At 42.1% G+C, this 13,812-nt stretch overlaps 1 protein-coding gene across 2 annotated transcripts in view; it reads right to left on the bottom strand.

Annotated features, from left to right (window-relative positions):
* Positions 1-801, bottom strand: part of KCNJ2 (potassium inwardly rectifying channel subfamily J member 2) — a 97,177-nt gene extending 96,376 nt beyond the window's left edge. For both annotated transcript variants that reach the window (XR_015878793.1, XM_088474523.1), the window contains exon 1: positions 666-801. The gene's annotated coding sequence lies outside the window, so the exon portion shown is untranslated. The remainder of the gene's footprint in view (positions 1-665) is intronic.
* Positions 802-13,812: the final 13,011 nt, after the last annotated feature.

The following is a 13,812-nucleotide window of genomic DNA, read 5'->3' as shown; positions in this document are numbered from 1 at the left end:
CTCTAACCATCTCTATAACAGGCGGCGACAGCTGGAATCTGGCGATAACATTGCTTGGACCTGGATGACGATCATCTATGATATAACGATAACTTCAGAATAAAAGAATGAATTTCAGCGCAGTTCTGTAATTATGTGAATGCTGAAATGATCAGAACAAGTTTCATCACCCAACAAGTTAACCCAGGTTCTGCTCAGGCTGTCCAGGCTCCCCCCTTCCTACTTGCTTAAAACCTCAGGGTCTTGGATCCTCATCACGTCCAAGCTATGCTCATCATTGTGGAAAGTGGAGCGATGACCAATTGGCAAAACATTTGCAGGCGAGAACAGATATCAGTGATATTCATTTTGCTTTTAAGAAATTCCAACTACTGTGTCCTGCCTGCAAGTTCCAACAGCTGCTGCAGGGAAGTCTCTTGAGCACGAACAGATGCTGCGCCCAGACTGAGCCCTCTGCCCAACTGTTGCATGGGTGATCCTGTATTTAAAGTTTTACACAGATCACAATTATCCAGGCACCATAGCCTTACCTCAGCTGTCAGTGAACACATCATAGACAATCTTACTCAATACACATTATCAATAAATGCCAATAGCAGATTAATTACATGCAATAATGGATTTCTATCAACATTCAGCCTGCATATAGTATTATAATGACTTACCTATTATAGGAGAAAGTTCATCTTGAAGCATAAGGTAAATAAGATCCAGTGGCATCTGCTTGTAGATAAACTTAGCAGGACAAATCCAAATAAAAATGTGTTTTTTTTCCTCTGCGGCCCCACTAATCCTAGGATAGCTCAGTATGCGATCATTCAGATCCTCTGCCTATCTCGTGTCCATGTGCTTTTAAATAGCTAGCCGGCATAGCACGCCCCTAGACCAATCAGGATGCAGGGGGCGGCTTGAGTGACAGTTGAGGGTCGGGCTGTGTGAGAGCTTTCAGCAGCTCATTGAGGGGAAGTTTAGTGCAAGGAGCAGAAGGGAGAGAGATGTGATGAGACCCACTGCACTGAGGAGGGGGCAGCGAGACTGGGGGAAGTAACCATTTCTCTGCACAGTACAGATATTTCTGTAATGATTAATCACTACCAACTGCACTGGCAGCGCATACATTTACCTTTACTACTTTCTCTCTGGGCCTTAGTACAGATGGCAATAAATGAAAGACAAATCTTTACTACAATTGTCATAATTTGTATGAATACCTGGTAAGGCTTTGGGACTGATCCACAGATTGAGGGCTGTTGGAGGATTTGTGGCAAGATCCCAGTGTATTGCTCTTTATTATACTTTATTATACTTCTGCTGTTATTGTCACTTGTTTTATGCCAATTTGTGTCACTATTTAGAGCATCAGTGTTGATGATTGTCACGAAGCAGCTGCTTATCTCATTGGTACTACAAATTCAGATTTCAGAACACTAAAGTTTAGGAAACTACTGGTATATATTTTATTACAGATGAATGATTCCCACTGTATATCACCGGGATTAGGTTAAATTACCGACTGGGTCAATTAATCTAGAAAGTTTAAAGCTAGTCAAACATGTTCTAGGATTTGTCCTCACTGTGTTATGTGTTACATATGAAAGATGTAATGCTAATAGTTACTTTTTACTATTGTTTTGCTACAATGTAAAATAGTGTGTGTGTGTGTGTGTGTGTGTGTGTGTGTGTGTGTGTGTGTGTGTGTGTGTGTGTGTGTGTGTGTGTGTGTGTATTAAATGGTTATAATGCAGCACATTGCATGTACCTAATGCACAGATTTAATGTTTCCTGATCAGGTGCACCCTTATGTGTCAGATATTTGCAGTGGAGTTACAACTGTTTATATCCAGTATTAGATCACTTTATTCAAAAATGTCACAATGATAAAAGTGCATATACAGTTTCTTAGTCATGCACCATTTACTCCCTACTACAAGCATTAGACTTCTGTTTACATGCACAGAATCTAGGCATACTGATGGGTTATATTGAAGCTAAACCGAGTAGATTAACTCCAGATTACCAGATTGGCTGGCAAACATCATCATATCACACAACCTCCTCCAAGCCTGAAGACATACAGGTATCTAAGCCTAAATCAATACAGGTATCATATATTGTGTATGTTGAATGTATCCCCTTCCTTTGCCCATTGTGTATTACTGTTCTGTGTGTCACAATAAACAGAGGAGCTCCTGAGAAAAAGGAGAGAGGTGGTCCATACAAGTTTGGCTTTTATGTGTTATGCTGGGCATACAATCTACAATTATCTGTCAGATATCTGTCCAATCTGTCTGGTGGGAAGGAAAATCTTGTCCGTTTTCTAATGTTTGGGAGCAAATTTCTATTGCTATTTGCTCCCATACATTACCAGGTTTTCATTCCAACCAGCCAGATTGGACAGATATCTGACAGATAATTGCATAGTGTATGCCCAGCATTAGTAAATAATCCAATTAACAAACCACATACTGTACTACTTTACTGGCATTTCATTACAGGCTAAATAGTTTACTGACCCAGATATCCTAGACAAATATGAGACCCCAAACAGGTTTTAGAAAACCAAATCCTTTATTTTACTGTCTATCAATAGAATACAGATATGTTCAATTCTACATCTCCAGTTCAGATAAACCTTTCCAGGTCAGTAGTCATCTCAACCATTATTTAAAGTATTAATTTAGTGTATACTGTGTCACTCCTCCAATATATAATGCCTACTCATAAATGATATTTTTTTTTTAGTGTTTATGTTCGAGGGGGTCTTAATGTAAAGGTGGCATACAGCACCTCAGGTACTGTACCTGCACCTGTTTACAAACATACTTTAAAATCATTGTTTAACCTCTTCAGTACCAATTTTCACATCTTCTGTATAAGTCACTACAACTGGGAATAATTTTTTTATCATTTTTTTTTTAGGTTCATTTTTATGTTCAAACAAATGGAAAGATTTTTTTCCCCCCATATTTAATTGTACTTCAATATGGTAACATATTGAGATAAAAAATTCTTAATTTTTTAAAAAATGTTTTGGATATTACTGTACATGTAATGAAATTAGCAAACATTTGAAAGAATAGGCATAGCTTCATCCTTTGCCAGTTTACACAATTAGAGGCTGACTTTGAGTTGGGAGCAATGGAAAAATAAGCAAGTAACTTTACACATAGAATATTATTTATTATTATTTATTACCAGTTATTTATATAGTACACACATATTCCACAGCGCTGTAAAGAGAATATTTGGCCATTCACATCAGTCCCTGCCCCAGTGGAGCTTACAATCTATATTCCCTATTACATGCTCACACACATACAAACAAGGGTTAATTTTGTTGGGAGCCAATTAACCTACCAGTATATTTTTGGAGAGTGTGAGAAAGCTGGAGTACCCGGAGGAAATCCACGCAAGCACAGGGAGAATATACAAATGCTGCACTACAAGATGTGCAAATACATTTATTTTTATTTATCTTTTGCCTACAATGGTAAATACTGGCTCTTTCTGCATGTAGCCTACAAATGCTGGACAGCTTTTTTTTACACTTCAATTTAGATCTCAGTTTGGACACACTCCTTCCACATCTAACTCTCTCTGTACATTTTAAATCTGCCTCATCTGCAGGTCAGCATGGTGAACCAAGGTACAGGTACTTGTTTTTTTTTATTGTTGCTTTGCCCTCAACTCAGAATCAGTCATTAGTGCACCTATACTAAATGTATTTTGTAACATGTAACGTTTATCTAATATGTGTACTGTAATGCATAGTGACAGCGTACTATAGTAAATGAAAGAAATGATGTGTGTGTTTTACTTTATTTCCACTCTTTGTTTTTACACATCATTATTTTATTTTTACTTTTAATAGAATCAGCATGTTTTTAAGTGCAAAACATTAGCTCAGACGTCACTGGCAGTGATGTCAGTAATATCTTCGCTAATGTCAACTCATGCTCTAATAATAGTGGCAAATTATGTAGATACTAACCGGTTCTTACCTGACCCAGGAGCTCTTCCTTGTACCCAGTGATATGTCACCAAGGTTTTTGAGATAGGTTGAAGGGGAGTCATCAAATACCATGTGCATTTTCTATATTGAATTCTGTGCATGATCAGTCTAATGGCATGGACTTTGAAAGTGGCTATCTGTGGCAGTCTATTTTCTGACTAGTGCACAAATATAACACACAGCAGGATGTATACTTATCTACTGCTGCACGAAAGGGGTTAAAGTTAGTTTTTAGAAGCTGTTACTTTAAATACAAGATTTTCCTAGGTTTGTCAATATTTAATATTTTAGAAAACAGTGTTGCATAAACTGTACAGCATTGTGCATTATTTTTGTGTTTTATAAATAAAAAATATAAATTTGCTGTTGCAAAATGTATTTTTTTCTTTTTAAAATAAATCCACAAATGAATCTATATGCAACTAATATCACTCTCTGTTTTTGATGCTAAGGGAATGTGGCACAATTTCAAAAAGAAAATAATAATAAATATATGCCGAAATGAGGAGATGAATTGTATTGCTATTAAAGTTTTTGGTGACTTCTGGTGGACCGATATTCATGTATTAAAGTTGGTTCTAACCTATCTACTTCCAATTATGAACCAAACGTGAAAAGATAATAGAGTTGGGCTTTCACATTCCTCTCTTTGCTACAGACTACAAAATAAAACATGCTTCATCTTAATTTACAGTGTGTTTTTGCTTTATAACGTGTTCACACAACCATTACTGTTTTGCAATTTACAAGCATTCTATAAGACATACATAAATAACACATGATTGCGCTTTGCCATTCTACATCAGCTTTGCAGATACAGTACTTCTGAAATAAGTGACTGTTGTAATGGATGTATCCAGCACTGTGCCTGCTGAAGCAGGTGATATGAGTTGGTTACATACTGTCCACAAAACCAGTAGGTGGACTGGGGAAAAGCTGCAGTCTAAACATTTACAATGTCGACCACTGTGAGCCAAACATCTGTTCCTGAGTATACCTATTAATACACACTAATTGGGGGTATGTTTTTCTTGGCTCTTAATGATAGAATAGTTTGTTTACAACTGTGTTCTGGTCTGTTCAGCGCAGAAAATACTTTGGTTTGTAGCAGAAATATTCCATACAATGCACTTTAATTTTGCCCCACATTTTAGTATACTGTATGTACAAATGCAGAAAATAGGGCTATGTCCCATACACACTGTAATCTTAAATAACCTATGTCCTGATGAAACTTGAGGCTCATTAATTAAAATATATTCATGTTTACATTGCAGTGCAGATAGTAATGTGTAGTTGTATATATTTAATATTCTGAAATAGCTTATAAGTTTGCATTAACTCATAGGTCACACCATAGCACTAGAGTCTGAGGGGTATATTTACTAAAGGTCGATTTTAAATTAATTTTGATTGATTTTAAATCTATCTAAATCAATGTTTCTGGGGCTAAATCAAACACTTAAAAAAACAAATAAAAAATTGTCTGTTAGTAAATGTGTGGTTTAGACAGAAAAATGCTACTTTGATTTAGACTGGTTTTAGGTCGATTTGAAATCGATTAAACTTGACCTTTAGTAAATTTATCCCTGAGCATTATATAATTTTTTTCCAGTGTGCAATGTTTTAATTACTTTAGGTGAGAAGTACTAAGGTGAAAATGTGGCCAAAACTCAGAAAACTGCAGTTTTCTGAGTTTTCACTGCATTCTCCATATTTACAAAGCTCCAAAAAGCAAAAGTTTATGGTGCTTGTACACGGTAGGCAACGCCATCTATTGATGCCGGTGCCTAATAAAAGCCTATGGGCTTCTCTTCACAGTCTTCCCTGGGAGGGAACTAGGATCCCTCCAAGTATCCCCTTCGGCTCGTGCGTTGGACGTGCCCATGCACAGTGGGACTCCCGGGTCATACACCCAGAAGTCCCCTCTTTGCAAAGGACAACTCTTTTCAGAAGAGCTGTCCTTTGTGATTTTAATCACATCTGTAAGTGCATACCGGTGTTATTAACGTCAGTATGCATGTGGTAGGTGGTGGGACATATTGCAAGGGGAGGATTGTGCCGATCATTAGCAGCCCCTTCACTGCCGTGGCCACCCTCCGAGCTGTGCCTGTGTGGCCGTATGTGGAGCAGCAACGAAGGAGATGGCCGGAGATGTAGGGTGACTGGGGACGGCTGGACCGTACAGAGGCAGCACAGTCTCTCACGGCTGCCAGAAACACTGTCTTGCAGTTACCTCTTCCCACCACCAGGTGTCGCTCATGTTTAGGCTCTGCCTTTCAACTAGGGATGGCCATCGTAGGGCCGAAACTAGGATTTTTGTCACCCGGCGCAAGACAGTAATTTGGCACCCCCCTGGTAATTCCCCCATAGTAATGTCCCCTTCATCAGTGCACCTATAGTAATGCCCCCTGAGGTAATACCCCTGTAGTAGTGCCCATATAGTAATGCCCCTGTAGTAGTGCCCATATGGTAATGCCCCTGTAGTGCTCATATGGTAATGCCCCCATAGTAATGCCCCTGTAGTGCCCATATGGTAATGTCCCAGTAGTGCCCTTATGGTAATGCCCCAGTAGTGCCCTTATGGTAATGCCCCTGTAGTGCCACTTTTTACACACACACAAAAGAAAAACACCAATACTTACCTTAAACCCTGCTCCTGTGTCTGCCGCCGACCAATCTGCCCGGCTGCTCCTTGGGACTATGGGAGAGACGTCATGACGTCTCTCCCATAGTGCCCGGGCCGTGGGGAGAGCCAGAAGCTGGAGTTCAGGCGAGAACTCCAGCCTCCGGCTACCGAGGCACTGCAGGGAAGGAGCTGGGAGCCCGCTGGTAATAAAATCTCAGCTGGTATCCTGCTAGGAGCCTCCCTGCGGCGCCGGGCTGGAGGACACTGGCGACGGGTGCAGCGGCGCACCCGGTGCATGTGCACCTCCAGCCCCTCCCTAGTTGCAGCTCCAGCCCCTCCCTAGACGGTTACCATCGATGGCAAAATAACAAGTGGCCATCAATGGTTACCAACTATGCAATGGATGACCATTGATGGTTTCACCAACTGATGGTCACCCCTGTTCTATGACTGACTGGCCCATGGGCCAATCAGATCCGGTGATGGGGGCATGGCTTTGCGGGTGTCAGGGGGGCAGAGCTATGCTCTGTGTCCCGACACCTAGTAAAAAAAAAACTATTCGGTTATGCTTTTCCATCGATGGAGGAAAACCATCTGGTTCTCCCCCATCAATGGGAAAAACATTCGACATCGGCCATAAACCATTGATAATTATGAATCATTGATGGTCGGTGGCCATCCCTACACTCAACCTAGTGTGGCCTCCTCATTAGACAGCAGGATCACTGTACTATTCCTGCTCTTCGGTCTGAACACGGCGGCGGAGACATGGCGGAGTGTCTTACTGATGGCTACTCAAAGTGCAGAAGGAAGCAGGACCCACTTCTCTTTCACCAAGGCCAAGCTGTGACTGTGGGAGCAGTGAGTTCAGCATTGGAAAGTGGCTTGTGAGTGACCCTCTGGAGATTGGCAGGGTTGGTATAGGGAGAGAGTGTTAATTATCAACTCCCAGCACACACTGAAATGGGGATTATTTTTATCAATTACAATAGAGGGCACCTTACAGTGATATATGAGGGGGAATAATACAGCTCCCAGCACACTGATATGTGGTATTATTATTATATAGGTAAGAGGGGACCTAACAGTGATATATGAGGGGGGTAACACAGCTCCCAGCACACTGATATGTGGTATTGTTATAATATAGGGGAGAGGGGACTGTACAGTGATATACAGTATGTGGAGGAATAACACAGCTCCCAGCACACTGATATGTGGTATTATTATTATATAGGGGAGAGGGGACCGTACAGTAATATATGAGGGGAAGTAACATAGCTCCCAGCACACTATGTGGTTTTGGGTTTTGTTATTATATAAGAGTGAGGGGAGAGTACAGTGAAATATGAGGGGGAATAACACAGTTTACAGCATGCTGATATGTGGTATTGTTATTATATAGGGAAGAGGGCACAATACAGATATATAAGAGGGGGAATAACACAGCTCACAGCACACTGATATGTGGTATTGTTACTATACAGGAGAGAGGGGACTGTACAGTTATATATGAGGGGTATAACACAGCTCCCAGCACACACTAATATGTGGTATTTTATATTATAGAGGGGAGAGGGGACAGTACAGTTATATATGAGGATGAATAACACAGCTCGCAGCACACTGATATGTGGTATTGTTACTACAGTATATTGGGGAAAGGGGACTGTACAGTGATATGTCGGAGGCATAACACAGCTCCCACCACACACTGATGTGGTATTAATATTATAGAGGGGACTGTACAGTGATATATGAGGGGGAATAACACAGCTCCCAGCACACACTGATATGTGATATTATTATAGGCGAGAGGGGACTGTACAGTGATATATGAGGGGTCTAACACAGCTCCCAGCACACACTGATATGTGTTATTGATATTATATAGGGGAGAGGGGACAGTGCAGTGATATATGCAGAGGAGTAGCGTGTAGCCAGGGCTCCCGGAGCACGTGCATGCTATGGCGCCCCCTCAAGTGTTCCAGGGAGGAGGCGGGTCCATATGGGATTAAAGTAAAGAGAAATAAAAATAAAGATTAGGGGCAGCCCCCTGTAGTGGTGCCCATATGCAGTGCCCCTGTAGTAGTGCCCATATGCAATGCCCATTGTAGTGGTGCCCATATGTAGTGCCCCCTGTAGTTGTGCCCCTTAAAGTAGTGTCCCCTGTAGTAGTGGCCATATGAAGTTCCTCTCTGTAGTGGTGCCCATATGCAATGGCCCCTGTAGTGGTGCCCATATGCATTGCCCCCTGTAGTGGTGCCCATATGCATTGCCCCCTGTTGTGGTGCCCATATGCAGTGCCCCCTGTAGTTGTGCCCCTTAAAGTAGTGCCCCTGTAGTTCTGCCCCCCCATACTGTGCCCCCTTTCTTTAGTAGTGCCCATATGCAGTTCCCCCCTGTAGTGGTGCCCATATGCAATGCCCCCTGTTGTGGTGCCCATATGCAGTACCCCCTGTAGTGGTGCCCATATGCATTGCCCCCTGTAGTGGTGCCCTTATGCATTGCCCCCTGTAGTGGTGCCCGTATGCAGTGCCCCCAGTAGCTGTGCCCCTTAAAGTAGTGCCCCCGTAGTTCTGTCCCCCATACTGTGCCCCCTATAGTAGTGCCCATATGCAGTTCTCCCCTGTAGTGGTGCTCATATGCAATGCCCCCTGTAGTGGTGCCCTTATGCAGTGCCCCCTGTATAGGTGCCCATATGCAGTGTCCCCAGTAGTGCCCTTGTAGTTCTGTCCCCCCCCCTCTGTAGTTCTGCGCCGGCTCCTCAGCTAGCGGGTGATGTCATGACATCACCCGTGCACTGCATCACTGGGAATGCTGGCCTCTAAAGCAATCTGAGGCTTCCTTAGCCTCCGATCGCTTCAGAGGCCAGCGCACACAGTTCATTGCTGGAACCCGGCAGGCTGTCAGCTAAGACAGCTGACGGGTACACAGCAGCGCATGGCGCCTCCAGACACCTGCAGCGCCTGGAGCTTGCGCTCCACTGGAGTTCACATATAGAACTCAAAGGGCCAACAATCAGTAAACATAATAGGGCCGATGTATCAAGCGTTTTTTTTAATTTAAATCATGTGGGAACTACAGTTTTCACATAATTGTAAATATTAGGGTTATATATTAATAACCTAATGCAGGAGATATCACAGATATCGCTACAAAAGGTTAATTAGTGCTGCAGACTGCAGTCTCTATTATTCTCAATGGGGATTGTGGTATAATCCAAGCTCCGAAAAAGCTGCTGTCCTGGGCATGAAACATTCATACATAGGATCCATAATTAAAATAACGTTGATACAGAATAAAATAATAACGCAGGTGTACTGCAGTAATTGATACATAGGACCTCATTCAGAGTCGGTCAAAGCGGCCGCACAGTCGTACGGGAAAAGGGGCCGGATATGCAAATGATTCCTTCGCAAGTTGCGTCCCTAAGTTCAGATCGGTAGCTGTCCGACCAAGGGGAGGAAGCGGCCGGAATTAAAAGAAATACGCCCCCTTCTCGTACGCATTGCATGTCATCTCCGGGCATATAAGGATTAATCGAGACCATCGGGAACAATCGGAACTGGTCGTAGAGCTTAAGGTTGACCATACCCTCTCTTAAGCTCTACGATCATGTCAGTGTAAAAACCTCCCATGTCACATGTGCCATGACGCTACTTTGTTAATTAAGCACACCCATAAACCGTATGCACTTCCATAAAACGCCGTTCGTATAATTAGGCACGCCTGCGTTCGGATCTCCACTCCCCCGTTTGCAAGCACCTTCCCCTGTTACCACCCACAAACGCCTCAATCTGTCACTCAAACTACCGACCTGGCTGTGTTCAAGGAGAGAGAATTTTTTGATCGTAGCGGCTAGTTTGCGCACGCGCATTGCGAACTTTACGCATGCGCAGTATAGCGAACATCGGTGGCGTACGACCGTGCGGTCGCTTCGACCGAACCTGAATGAGGTCCATAGACCCCAATGTCAGCTGGGCAAACATACTGTATCTTACCAATAATATAGCAAGAAGCATGAGCCCAGCAACTTTCTTGCTTTTCTACTCCATCCTCAGTTTCCAATGAACTTACAGTATATGACGTTGGAGGAGATGTGTCAAACTTCAAGAGGGATAAAGTGAAGAAGTTGCCCAAAGCAACCACCCAGCTTCTAAAGGCCATCTAGCATAGCCTGTACCATGACAGTGAAAAGTTGATTGATTGGTATGGGCAACTTTACCACTTTATCTCTCTCGAAAGTTTGATAAATTTCCTCCACAATGTCCATAACACATGCAGGCACACACGCACACACACATGCAGACACACACGCACACGCACACACAAAGCTGTTCAGCATGACCCACTTAATCTATACCCAGAGCGAGTTAATGTATAATAAGTGGGTCACAGGGTTTCTGGCATTTATGGACACAATGCCAGCCTTGTTATATTTGCTCATTATTAATGACATTGGCATCAGGTCCCACATTTACCTGCCTGTTGGTATAATACTGACGCGGTCACAAACCGAACCACGATATATTTTGTGTAATGGTTCTGTAAGTGAATAAATGAATGGATTTCAGACCACTTAAAGACAAAAAAATAATGAAAAATAAGAAATTCCGATGTCTTACAGTATTCTCCACTTGTTTAACCATCGGTTTAACAACTACAATAGTTTAATGAATCATTAAAATGATCAAAACTATGCATTATCACAAATGAGTTTGCAATATATTACTTGCTATATGAAACGTGTGTGATTGTAATTGATTAAAGCAGATATATAAAATATAATTTTACAGGAGACATCCACCTAAAACTTTTCTTACAGCTGTACTTATAGTATGTGTAATAATTAAATATTTCTCTAATTCTCACAAAATCTTACCCACAAAATTAAGTGCATACAGAAACTTTCAGCTACTGCTGGTTATCTCTAGTAAGTGGCTCCTCTCAGCCTACATAGCGAAAATCCATAGCGCACCAACAGTGAATTAGCAGTAAACCAAAAGCATGCTAGAACTTGTAGTTTTATAAACTGCAACAAACATTTTAGCTACACTGAAAGTGCAATGCTTATGAGGACTGTTGTTGCTAAATGTATGTAATCATCTGTAGTTTCTATTAGAGATGAGGGGGTCCGGTTCTCTGAGAATCGGACCCACCTGAACTTTGCGATTCGGGCCGGGATCTGAGTCTGGCTCGGGTTTTCCCACCTAACTCGGATCCCAAAATGAGGAAAAACGTCATCATCCCGCCGTTGGATTCTTGCGGGTTTTGTATTGTATAAAAGTCCCTCCCCGCAGTGATCAGCGCCATTTGCATGCTGAGTCCTGGGCTGTCAGGGCTGTGCTTCGTCCAAGGGGGGGCTGTGTTGTTCAATACAGAGGTGCGCTGTGCTGGGGTATATTGTCCAATACAGGGTTGTGCTGTGATGGGCTGTGTTGTCCAATACAGGGATGTGCTGTGCTGTGCTGGGCTGTGTTGTCCAATACAGGGGTGTGCTGTGCTGGGCTTTGTTGTCCAATCCAGGCAGGGTGTGCTGTGCTCTGTCCAGGGGGTTGTGTTATTTATCATTCATTTGCTAATCCAGGGGTGTGCTGTTCTGTCCAGGGTTGTGCTGTCCATCCAGTGTTTTTTTATGAGCTGTAAAAAAAAAAAAGTAACTAAAAGTGAAGAAAATAATAAGTTAAAAATATATTTTTTTCCCCTGTACCCCACACTGTCACACTGTGTGCCATACCCCCCCACCAACCCAGTGTATCCAAAACACTGTGACGCTGCTGGCCATATTGTGAGTGATGCTTTAGGTTCTTCATACTGCAGTGTATAATTTGTAAAATATTGTGAGTGACGCTGTCGGTCAGTAATACCGCAGTGTAATATTATTCATACAAGTATTGTGACGCTGTCGGTCAGTAATACCGCAGTGTAATATTATTCATACAAGTATTGTGACACTGTTGGTCAGTAATACCGCAGTGTAATATATTCATAAAACATATTGTGACACTGTAAGTGGAAACGTAGTGTAATATTCAACACATATTGTGACACTGTAAGTGGAAACGCAGTGAAATCAACACGTATTGTGACACTGTAAATGCTAGCGCAGTGTATTCATAAAATTTTTTGTGACACTGTAAGTGGTAGAGCAGTGTTTAATTCATAAAAAATATTGTGATACTGTAGGTCATTGATACCGCAGTGTAATATTTAAAACTGGTACAAATGGATGTGTTCTGTACCCCACTTCGTTCTTGTTTGTTGATATGGAGAATGATCAGTTGAGAGGAAAGCAAGAACCATATACTAGTGCTGGAGCTGCTACCAGTGCAACCAGTAATGACGATACTAGTTCGTCTACGCCATCTACTAAATCCGATGCCAAAAGGCATACAGGGCTTAAGTCAGGGCATCTAAAATCAAAGAACTAATCTTTTACATTGGTAAAGAAAAAAACATCAAAGGGAAAGTTACCTGCAGAAAGACATAAAATACGCAATATGCCTTTCACCACACGAAGTGTGGTGAAATGTCCCTGTAGACATTTAAAAAAAATTTAAATCGTTAAGACACAGGAACCAACTGTGCACTCAGAAATGTCACAAATCCCTGATGACAGTCTAAATGTGTCAGCAGGTGCTATGTGTGAGCCTGACCTTTCCAAAACTGTACTAAAAAAGGAGCCTCCTTCCGCCACTTGTGCGTACTCTGAAAATGTGGGGATGAGCAGCACAAGTCAACATGCTGACATAGAAATCGAGGATGCTTCTGTGAAAGTGAACCAGGATGAGGAGGATATTTGTGTAGCTGACGCTAATAAGGATGTTGATGATGAGGATGTTGTTGATGAGGATGTTGTTTGTGTAAAATCAGGCCCCAGTGGAAACAGTTGTTGCCCATGATAAGGAAAAGCCATTGTAACGCCTGGGCATAAAACAAAAAAATACACTTCTTATTTTTGGAATAATTTCTACCCAAATCCGGAATTTTGAATTTTAATTGTAGAGTAATACCCACGGGCAGGAAATGTTGTCGTTGTTTGGAACGTGCCACAGCCAGGATTACAAAATCTTACAATTTTTCGCTTATCTCAGGACTTGTGGGAGAATCTACACGTTTGGTTGGTAATTTTACGGGAGTTCAATGGGGTTGGAATTGGCTACCAGCT

This window comes from Taudactylus pleione, unplaced genomic scaffold, assembly GCF_031769625.1.
Source record: "Taudactylus pleione unplaced genomic scaffold, aTauple2 ptg000016l, whole genome shotgun sequence".
Lineage (NCBI taxonomy): Eukaryota > Metazoa > Chordata > Amphibia > Anura > Myobatrachidae > Taudactylus > Taudactylus pleione.
The sequence above is the reverse complement of the archived record's forward strand: the minus strand, read 5'-3'. Positions and strand labels throughout refer to the sequence as shown.